At 44.8% G+C, this 12111-nt stretch overlaps 1 protein-coding gene across 6 annotated transcripts in view; it reads left to right on the top strand.

The window, feature by feature from the left end:
• myo1b (myosin IB) overlaps positions 1-12111 on the top strand; it is a 397467-nt gene that overhangs the window by 380056 nt on the left and 5300 nt on the right. The gene's annotated exons all lie outside the window — the stretch shown is intronic.

Genomic DNA, 12111 nt, shown 5'->3' with positions numbered 1-12111 from the left:
CTCCGCCATTCAATGAGATCATGGCTGATCATTCAAATTCAGTACCCTGTCCCTGCCTTCTCCCCATATCCCTTGATCCCTTTAGCCTTAAGAAATATATCCAACTCTTTCTTGAATATATTTAATGAACTGGCCTCCACCGCCCTCTGTGGCAGAGAATTCCACAGGTTCACCACTCTTTGGGTGAAGAAATTCCTCCTCATTTCAGTCCTAAATGTCCTACCCCTTATCCTTAGACTATGACCCCTGGTTCTGGACTCCCCGACCATCGGGAACATCCTTCCAGCATCTAGTCTGTCCAGGCCTGACAGAATTTTATAGGTTTCGATGAGATCCCCTCTCAATCTTCTAAACTCCAGTGAGTATAAGCCCAATCAACGCAATCTCTCCTCATACGTCATTCCTGCCATCCCAGGAATCAGCGCTCCGAAAGCTTGTGATTTCAAATAAAGCTGTTGGACTATAACCTGGTGTTGTGTGATTTCTTACATTTGTCCACCCCAGTCCAACACCGGCATCTCCACACCTCGGCTAATGAAGGCAAGTATCCCATATGCCTTTTTAACCACCTTATCTACCTGTCCTGCTGCCTTCAGGGATCTATGTAGATGCACACCAAGGTCCCTCTGATTCTCTGTCCTTCCAAGGTCCTACCATTCATTGTTTATTCCCTTGCCTTGTTAGTCCTCTCAAAATGCATCACCTCACACTTTTCAGGGTTAAATTCCATTTGCCACTTCTGCCCATCTAACCAACCTGTCTATGTCGTCCTGTAGCCTGAGGCTTCCCTCCTCCCTATTTACCACTCCACTAATTTTCGTGTCATCTGCGAACTTACTGATCATACCTCCTACATTCATATCTAAATCATTAATGTACACGACAAACAGCAAAAGACCCAGCACCGATCCCTGCGGTACACCACTGGACACAGGCATCCAGTCACAAAAACAACCTTCGACCATCGCCCTCTGCCTCCTGCCACTAAGCCAATTTTGGATCCAATGTGCCAAATTGCCCTGGATCCCATGGGCTCTTACCTTCTTGACCAGTCTCCCATGCGGGACTTTGTCAAAAGCCTTACTGAAGTCCATGTAGACTACATCAACTGCACTACCTTAGTCACCCCCTCGAAAAATTTAATCAAATTGGTCAGACATGATCTCCCCCTGACAAAGCCATGCTGACTATCCTTGATTAATCCTTGCCTCTCCAAGTGGAGACTAATTCTGTCCCTCAGAATTTTTTCCAATAATTTCCCTACCACTGATGTTAGGCTCACTGGCCTGTAATTCCCTGGTTTATCCCTACTATTCTTCTTGAATAATGGTACTACATTAGCTGTTCTCCAGTCCTCTGGCACCTTCCTGGTAGCCAGAGAGGTTCTGAAAATTTGTGTCAGAGCCCCTGCAATCTCCTCCCTTGCCTCACACACAAGCCTGGGATACACCTCATCAGGGCCTGGGGATTTATCCACTTTTAAGCCCGCTAAAACCGCTAGTACCTCCTCCCTCTCGATACTAATTTCTTCAAGTATATCACAATCCCCCTACCTGATTTCTATGCCTACATCTTCCTTCTCCATAGTGAACACAGATGCAAAATATTCATTTAAAAGCTCACCTACATCTTCCGGCTCTACACACAGATTGCCACTTTGGTCCCTAATGGGCCCTACTCTTTCCCTGGTAATCCTCTTGCCCTTAATATACTTGTAAAACACCTTGAGATTTTCCTTTATTTTGCCCGCCAGTGTTTTTTCATGCCCCCTCTTCGCTCTCCTAATTTCTTTTTTAAGTACCCCCCTGCACTTTCTATACTCCTCTAGGGCTTCCATTGTTTTTAGTCCTTTGTATCTGCCAAAAGCCTCCCTATTTTTCCTAATCCATTCTTGTATATCCCTTGACATCCAGGGTTCCCTGGGCTTGTTGGTCCCACCTTTGACCTTTACAGGAACATGTTGGCGTTATACTCTCTCTATTTCCTTTCTGAAAGACTCCCACTGCTCTGATGTGGATTTTCCTACAAGTATCTGATCCCAGTCCACTTTGGCCAGATCCTGCCTTATCATATTAAAATCGGCCTTCCCCCAATTTAGAACCTTTATTTCCGGTCCATCTTTGTCCTTTTCTATGACTATCTTAAATCTCACCGAATTATGGTCACTGTCACCAAAATGCTCTCCTACTGACACTTCTACCACTTGCCCGGCTACATTCCCTAAAATTGGGTCCAGTACTGCCCCCTCTCTTGTAGGACTTTCTACATGCTGGCTCAAAAAGCTCTCCTGGATGCACTTTAAGAATTTCGCACCCTCTAAGCCTTTCACACTCTGACTATCCCAGTTAATATTGGGGAAGTTGAAATCCCCTACTATTATTACCCTTTATTTCTACACTTCTCTGAGATTTGCCTACATATCTGTTCCTCTATCTCCCCCTGACTGTTTGGGGGCATATAGTACACTCCTAGCAAAGTGCTTGCCCCCTTTTTGTTTTTAAGTTCTACCCATATGGCCTCATTAGAGGAACCTGCTAAGATATCATCCCTCCTTACAGCAGTAATTGACTCCTTGATTAATATTGCGACACCCCCTCCTCTTTTACAACCCCCTCTGTCTCGCCTGAAGATTCAATACCCCGGAATATTGAGCTGCCAGTCCTGCCCCTCCCTGAACCATGTCTCTGATAGCAACAATATCATACTCCCATATGTTCAGCAACACCTTCAATTCATCTGCCTTACTCGCAAGACTCCTTGCATTAAAATAAATGCCATCCAGCCTTGCCATACTCCCTTGTGCTGTTACATATTTGCTCTGCCTTCCAGGCTCCTGTTCCGGTTAAGGTGCAACCAGTCCAACTTGTACAGGTCCCACCTTCCCCAGAATGAGACCCAGTGATCCAGGAAACTAAAGCCCTCCCTCCTGCACCAACTCTTTAGCCATGCATTCATCTGCTCTATCCTGCAATTCCTATACTCACTAGCACATGGCACTGGGAGTAATCCAGAGATTACAACCTTTGAGGTCCTGCTTTTTAATCTGCTACCTAGCTCCCTAAATTCATGTTGCAGGACTTCAGCCCTCTTTCTACCCATGTCGTTGGTACCAATGTGAACCATGACCTCTGACTGTTCGCCCTCCCCTCCAGAATGCCCTGCAGCTGTTCAGTGACATCCTTGACCCTGGCACCAGGGAGGCAACATACCATCCTGAAGTCACGTCTGCGGCCACAGACACGGCTATCTGTTCCCTTTACAATAGAATCCCCTATCACTATTGCTCTCCCACTCTTTTTCCTCCCCTCCTGTGCAGCTGAGCCACTCGTAGTGCCATGAACTTGGCTCTTGCTGCATTCCCCTGAGAAACCATCTCCCCCATCAGTACCCAAGACGGAAAATCTGTTGGAGAGGGAGATGGACCCAGGGGACTCCTGCACTACGTTCCTAGTTATTTTACTCTGTCTGGTGGTCACCCATTTCCTGTCTGCCTGTGCACTCTTTACCTGCGGTGTGACCACATCATTAAATGTGCTACCCGCGAAGATCTCAGCTTCGCGGATGCTCCACAGTGACTCCAGCCGCAGCTCCAGCTCTGAAATGCTTTTGAGTAGCTGCAGCTGGAGACACTTCCTGCACATGTGTTCGCCCTGGACACCTAAAGTGTCCCTGACTTCCCACATAGCACAGAAGGAGCACTCCACACTGCCGAGCTGCCCTGCCATGTCCTACCCTTAATTTACTCCCTGTACTTCCTTTAAATTAAAGAATATTAAATACACTAGGGACCTTACTTCCCTTTAAACACTACTTAATCTAAACTAAAGACTTTACTTTTACTTTAACGACTGGACTGTAGAAATACTCACCAGGTCTTAATTACCAATCAGCTCCTTCCCTGGTTGTGACGTCACTTTAGCAGTTTCGCAGTTGTTGTTGTTTGACTGCTCCCGCTCCCGGACTCTTTCCTTGGTGTAAAGTAAGAACCAATTCCTACAGGGTGAAAAGTTAGGAAAAACAAAGGCGAAGCAAGGGAGCTCCTCCTTCCACTACTCACCCAACTCGCAGCACTCTGTTTAAACCGCACTCAGTGCAAAATTGCACTGCAATGCCTGTTTTTATAGAAGACAGAAATGAGTAAAATAACAGCAGCAATGTCTCAGTAAGCTGAATAGGTACCCCCCCCCCCCACACCCCTTCCCATGGCACCTTCCCATGCAAGCGCAGGAGATGCAACACCTGCCTTTTTACCTCCTCCCTTCCCACTGTCCCGGGCCCCAAACACTCTTTCCAGGTGAAACAGCGATTTTCTTGTACTTCTTGCAATTTAGTATACTGTATTCGCTGCTCACGATGCAGTCTCCTCTACATTGGGGAGACCAAATGCAGACTCGGTGACCGCTTTGTGTAACACCTCCATTCAGTCCGTAAGCGTGACCCTGAGCTTCCGGTCGCATGTCACTTTAAATCTCCGCTTCACTCCCATTTTGATTTCTCCGTCCTCGGCCTCTTACACTGTTCCAATGAAGCTCAACGTAAGCTTGAGGAACAGCACCTCACCTTTCTATTTGGCACTTTACAACCTTCTGGACTCGACATCGAGTTCAACAACTTCAGATCATAACCTCGGCCCCCTTTTAAAGCATGTTTTCCTTTTTTCTCTCACATGGCAGCTGTTGATCATCCTGCCATTGCCATTTACACCTCATCTAGAGTCATCTTTTGTTTCTTAACTTGTCCCATTACCATCTCCTTTTGCTTTGCACCATCATCCCTTTTGTCTTTTAATCTCTCCTGCTTTCCATCCTATCACAGACCTTCCCTTTTGTTCTTTCCTCCCCTCCTCCCTTTCCCTGCCCCAACACTTGCTTAAAAATCTGTTACATCGTTAACTTTTTCCCGTTCTAACGAAGGGTCATCGACCTGAAACGTTAACTTTGTTTCTCTCTCCACAGATGCTGCCTGACCTGCTGAGTATTTCCAGCATTTTCTGTTTTTTATTTCAGATTTCCAACATCCGCAGTATTTTGCTTTTGTTTTGGAATAGGTATCTTGTTCTTTGCTATTTTGTAGGGCTGAAAAAGAATTAACAGGAGAAGGAATAGTTGTTCACAATCTTTATTTTCTCCTTAGCTACATAGACTTAATTATCCCAGATATGGTTGGTTGAGGAATTACTGTGAAACTCTTCATTTGAGCTAATTTTATAAATCTTAGCAATCCGTTTAGAATAATAAACTTAAAATCCAGTTAAAACTTTAGAAAGGCATGGCATTTAAATCCCATGAAATTAAAGTATTTAGAATATACTATCATCCTGTATAACATAGTATTTAAAGGGAACATTAAAATTCCACTAAATCCTTGTTTGGAAGAGTACTAAGTGGTGTTATATTCTTATTTTATTCCACTCCTTTTCAAATGAACTGTGTGAAGCTCCCTATTAAATATGCACCATTTAAACTCTTAACAGTGATGCAGACCAGAAAGATCCTGGGATTTGGTCTTTGATTTGCACTGAAGTAGTTGGTCTCCCCTGGGGTGCTATTGGGAGCACTACAATTGCCTCATCACTATCCCGTGATGTCTGTTGGAAGTGCAGATGTTGGGATCTTGAGTGAGGACAGGATCAAGTTTGCCTGTGATGCTGCTCATGCTCAAATAGCATACCAATATTTGAAATCTAGGTTCACCAGAGAAGGGCCACTTGGTTAATGTGCCAGAGGCTTACTGGTGCCCGGGGACCTAAGAAGTTAATGTCCTTGGGAGAAAATTGGAGAAGAAATTGCCCCATTTAACACATGGATATGAGGTATAGATGTATTTTAGTACCAGACTGAAGAGTAGGAAAATCATCCTGAAGTCAAGGGGAATTGCTTGGGGTGGGGGGGACGTTCCACTAGCTGTAGTCATACCTAGCACAAAGGAAGATTGTTGTGGTGGTTAAAGGTCAATCATCACAGCCCCAGGACATCACTGCAGGAGTTCCTCAGGGCAGTGTCCTAGGCCCAACCATCTTCAGCTGCTTCATCAATGACCATCCCTCCAACATAAGGTCAGAAGTAGGGATGTTCGCAGATGACTGCACAGTGTTCAGCTAATGAAGCAGTCCATGCCCGCATGCAACAAGACCTGGACGATGTTCAGGCTTGGGCTGATAAGTGGCAGGTAACATTCGCACCACAGGAGTGCCAGGCAATGACTATCTCCAACAAACGAGAGTCTAACCATCTCCCCTTGACATTCAACATCATTACCATCACCAAATCCCCCACCATCAACATCCTGGGGGTCACCATTGACCAGAAACTTAACTGGACCAGCCACATAAATACTGTGGCAACAAAAGCAGGTCAGAGACTAGGTATTCTGCGGAAAGTGTCTCACCTCCTGACACCCCAAAGCCTTTCCACCATTTACAAGGCACAAGTAAGGAGTGTGATGGAATACTATCAATTTGCGTGGATGTGTGCAGCTCCAACAACACTCAAGAAGCTCGACACCATCTAGGACAAAGCAGCCTGCTTGATTGGCACCCCATTGACCACCTTAAACATTCACTCCCTCCACCACCAGCGTACCGTGGCTGCAGTGTGTACCATCTACAAGATGCAGTGCAGCAACTCACCAAGGCTTCTTCGGCAGCACCTCCCAAACCTGCAACCTCTTCCACCTAGAAGGACAAGGGCAGCAGGCGCATGGGAACACCACCACCTCCAAGTTCCCCTGCGAGTCATGCACCGCTCTGACTTAGAAGTATATCACCGATCCTTCATCGTCGCTGGGTCAAAATCCTGGAACTCTCTACCTAACAGCACTGTGGGAGTACCTTCGCCACACGGACTGCAGCAGTTCAAGAAGGTGGCTAACCAGCACCTTCTCAAGGGCAATTGGGGATGGGCAATAAATGCTGGCCTTGCCAGCGACGCCCACATCCCATAAAAACAAATTTAAAAAACATTAAAAGTCCAAAGGTCATTTCGATATTACCATTCTGGGACACAAATGCTTAGACAGAATATTGAAAAACTGAAACAGAATATAATAGAAACTTTAAGGTAACAACAAATCCAGGGTCTAGATAATATCCACTGAGTAATTGACAGAGCAAGGATAATCAGATCAGCCATGATCTCATTGATTGGCAGGACAGGCTTGAGGGATTGAATGGCCTACTCCTGTTCCTATGATTCTAATTGATATCTTGCTAATCCACTTTCTAGCTAGTGACTGAGGAACGATTCATACCTCAGTTATTAGAAAGAAAAAAATCAAGCTCCACTTATATTGAAGCATCGCTAACATCAATTGCCTTATGGAAGGGAAAATGCTCAACTTTGACTGGGAAATAACAATCAAGAGCTTTAAAAGCCTGCATTGTTTGGATTACAACTGACAACAATACACAAACTTCCAACTGTGATGGAAAGCAAGCTGTGGGTTTACTGAGCACTGGTACAGGAAACTCTCGTTTAAACGGCTCCTAAATATCCAGAATTCTCTAATAACCGGCAAAATTCATACTCCAAAAACAACACCTCAATAACCGGAAATGTGTCCGAGTCCGAGTCTCCCACGGTGGCTGAGTTAGTCAGTGGGGATAGTTCTCCAAACTGCCGCTACTCGGCTTCTTGGCACTGTCGGAAGTCTCTTCCGATCCGAACACCTCAATAACCGGAAATGTTGCTGAGTCTGAGTCTCCCGCGGTGGCCGAGTTAGTCAGGGGGGGTAGTTCTCCAAACTGCTACTACTCGGCTTCTTGGCGCTGTCGGATGTCTCTTCTGATCCGAACACCTCAATAACCGGAGTCTGACTGTCCCGCGCTGCCGATATTTTTTTAGTTTTGTTTGTTAAAAATAGCCTCGGTAGATATACCTTTCCGTTATCCAGAATTTTTAATCAACCAGCACCATCCCGGTCCCGTCGGTGCCGGATACGAACGAGTTTCCTGTACCTACTTTGGCGGAGTGTGTTAGCTGAGGCATTTAATTTATTTGGTGAAGACAAATAGTAATTATACCTGGTAACAACAGCGAACGAACTGACCGCAACTTCAGGATGTAGCACATGCGCATCCGAACGCGGAAATCCTGAAGTTGCAGTCAGTCATTCAATGCTCCGACACTGGCTGTGCTGTACACACCCGCACCCCCCACCACCCCCACCCCCACCCAGACCAGAAATCAGCGAAACTGATGAAAACTTGGGCTTTTCCACAGTAATATCGCTGTTAAATACCCTGTTGAGATACCGCAGCAAACGTGGGAGCCGAGACCAGAGCTATTGAACACACAACTGCTTTATTCCAACCACATGAAAAACAGGAACTAGAAAAGCCCGCGCACCCACTTAAATACTTCCCAGACAGGAAGTGCTCCCGGCAGCCTGTCCCTGCGGGAAACAAGTTGCTGGAGGAAAGGGCCCCCGGCTGGGGGCGTCTGCTTAGTCTGTCTGTGCCGCCGTGAGCGGATTATGTCCAGTGGTGGCGTGTCGCCACAACCCCATTAAAAGTTAGACCTTTTTGGAATAGGTATAACTGGGGTTTTAACAGTGTACTGACTGCTAAACAAATGTTATGGCCCTGAAAAATTAACTTTAATTTTATGGAGTGTCAAATTTATCCATTATAATAAAAATTACAGTTTTTAAGAAACTTTAAACAAAAATGCCATTTTAAAAAAAGTTTGTTCATATTTATTTCAGGTTTACCGTTTCCCCATGTGAGAACCCCAATCTTTGTTTTGCTCTCTAACATTTTTAAAAAGTCAGAATAAAAACAACTTGATCACTTCCTGGTTCCCAGTCTGTGAGAATTCTGCATTGTGATTGGCTGCTTAGACAGCTTGTTGACATCACAGGAGCTCGCACTATGGAATTCCCCACTATACTACACTGATCTCAATTGAACGTCAAAAAAGCCAAACTTCTCACCATAGAGATCGCAAGATCTTTGTGGGCAGCTTTCTTCGGGGCCAACGGCGAACGCCTTTGCTTCACCGCTGACTGCAAATTATGGGCCAATGCATACCATGTTCTTTTAAGTCTTTTCATATGATGGGCTGTTTGAATCCAATCATTTACTCACTTAACTGCATATTTGGGGAGGTGTGTACTAAGAAATGGGTATTCAACCCATTAAGTCTACGCCATCTGATGCACAATGTATAATTTACTCTCTGGCATGAGGCCTTATCCAGTAGGGATGCCATCTGGCTGGTTTTCCTCTGGCCCAGCCAGAGGCAAATTGTCACTGGTTGCCAGTTATATCCAGCCATGCAGTGCAGTGACTCTTTTTTAATATTGTACGAGGGGAAATCTTCAATATTAAAGACGTGGCCACAGTATTGCCAGATAAAATTGCCAATTTCAAAAATCTGCTTTGGCTAGTGGAAAACCCTGTCAGGTGGCAACACTACTCCCAAATTAATTTCCAAAGAACCCCCGAACTCCTCTGATTAGTTAGAGTTACGTCACTGGTGTGGTATGAAGCCATTCAGGCCAAGAAGGCCGCAGGATCTATCTCTTGAATTGGGTTAGCTGCTTTCAGTTGGTCAAGGATTCCTGCCGCTTATTGCTAACCAGACCATTGCTGTTAAGTGGATGTAAGGAAGACTTGCATTTATATAGCGCCATTCATGATCTCTGGAGGTCCCAAAGCGCTTTACAGCCAATGAACTACATTTGAAGTGTAGTCACTGTTGTAATGTTGTGGCAGCCAATTTGCACACATGTTCCCACAAAAATAAATGAGCAAATAATCTGTTTTAATGGTGTTGATTGAGGGTTAAGTCCCTTGCTCTTCTTTGAATATTGTTGAGGGATCTTTTACGTCCGTCGAAAAGATGACACCTCCAACGGTGCAGCACTCCCTCAGTACTGAGCTGAAGTGTCAGCATAGACGTTTTGCTCAAATCTCTGAAGTGGGACTTGAATCCACAACCTTGGACGAAAGTGCTACAACTGAGCCAAGGCTGATGCATATTGAGGACAGGATCAGGCTTGGCTCATGCTCCCCACAGTTTGATAAGGTGCTATCACTGGCTATCCAGGCTCTGCCATGAAGATTAACCACATGGATGAGAAGCCACATCCCACTATGGGTCAGCATCTTTAGAAAAGGAGGAGAGAAAATTACGGGAAAAACACAGGTAAAACTGGATATAAGAAAAATGTTCACATTTCTCTCTCATCCTCAAAAGTAATTAACGGGAATTTCCCTATTGTTAGATTAAACTGTTACAGGATATAACTTTAACCTCAAATCATCTTTAATAAGAATGTGTTGTTTCTGCCATCCGCTCTGGGAACTTTATAAAGAGACTTGGCTACTGAGGATGGTTCAAGACCTCAGAATGATGCTGTAATTCAAGAGACAACTATCCAAAAGTCCCTTGGCATAAAAAGCTGCTGACTGAATGTGAACATTAGTACACCATTAACCTTTCACTGTCGAGTTCTGGTGGGTGTGAAGCTATTGCTGAATACAGCTTTGGTCTGACACTTTAACTTAGTTATAATTCTCCCTGAGTTACATTCATTTAGTTTGCAAAGTGCTGCATAATTATGAAATGTTCTTTAAACAAAAAGAAGCAGTGCAAACAGAAATGCAGGTCAGTGCTATCCAGAGCGAAGTTTGTTCAATCTAAGTTTGTGCCAGTTAAAGGTTAATGTATATCAGCCGCTATTTTAAATATACAGAATTAAGTACAACTTTTCTGAAAGACATTAGTAATATCCTTTCGGATTGTTGACTTGTGCAGAATGGAAATCCAGCAGATTTAATAAATCCAGCTTAGTTTACTGTGGCCTTGTTCCGGGTAATATGTACACCTCTTTATTTACCAGCATCCTGTTACAGCCCATGACTTTTCGAGCATTGTTCCAAACTTGTCTACTACATACGGTCAAATTAGAATCTATTTTAATGTTCAAAATTGTATTCGTCCAGGACTTGTTATCAAAACATCCATGTCCTTGGATTTGCCGGGATTTTCCGCTTTACCAGAAATGTGATGCAAGGTTGGCAGGTTATGCTTTGAGCCTCTCGTATTTACTTGAGCTGACCTCATTTGAATAATTTTCATTGGTTTCCCGTTTGTGTCAGAGAGCACTTCTCATGGGAGGGAGGAAAATCACTGCTGCAGCTCTTGGGCTGTTGAATAATATATTTAATTTTTAATTTTAAGTAACCTGATTGATTATACTATATTGCGGGGAGGGGGGGGGGGAGTTGTTAGCAAACTGTACACTAGCGTTCCCAGCAGCCAGTACAGCTATGGAATTAATGACGGGAAATGGGTCACGTGATTTTTCTGTTGTGTATATGTCATTTGAATACACCTGCCCATATTAGGGCAAACGTATTCACCATCCCATCACTTCTGGCTGAGTATCCCAGAAGTGGAGGTGGGCTATGGGCAAAGGTGGAACAGCTCCACACTTGCTGGAGTTAGGACAGGAAACTGGTGTAACTCCAACAGAATGTCTATCCTGTTGGTTCAGTATTGTAAGCTCTGATTTTAACCCCCTTATCTCCGCATTTGCGCGGCACTCTCACCGGCCAGGATTTTTACTTCTGGGTTACAGGAGGCATGTGAAGCCTTCATCAAGCAAGGGCCTCACAAACATTCAAATGTCGGGGTCCGATAACATCATTTGGACCTCGACACTATTCTAACCCCAGGCCGCATGAGTAACAGCCAGTGTCGGGGAAAAGCTGCTGCAAATTGAATCCAAGGCCAGAAGCGGCTGAGATAAATGACGTTTTAAAAAGATTATCAGGTTTCCTTCTGGGCCAGGAGGAGCAGGAGAGGTGGTCCAGGCCCTACGTGGAATTTATGGCCTCCTGATCTCCGGCTTCCCTTTTCCTTCCCATGGCCTGATGCCGCACCCTTTTCCGCTTTCACCTGCCAGCCATTGCATCATTCCCACTGGCTTTGAGCTGATTTAAAAAATGAAAATATGGCTCAGGTGTTAAAATATCCTAGCCTTGCACTGTGTGGGCCTCCAAGCCGCACTCCATGTTGCACTTGCACCCCGAGTTAAAGTCAGGGTTGTAATGTTGGAGTCCCATGTTTGTTACTAGTTTCATGTTTGTCAGCCAGTGGCTCA

Source organism: Somniosus microcephalus, chromosome 4 (assembly GCF_052327205.1).
Source record: "Somniosus microcephalus isolate GS21.2 chromosome 4, FLI_Smic_1.0, whole genome shotgun sequence".
NCBI lineage: Eukaryota > Metazoa > Chordata > Chondrichthyes > Squaliformes > Somniosidae > Somniosus > Somniosus microcephalus.
Note: the sequence above shows the minus strand (reverse complement) of the source record. Positions and strands in the feature narration are given on the sequence as shown.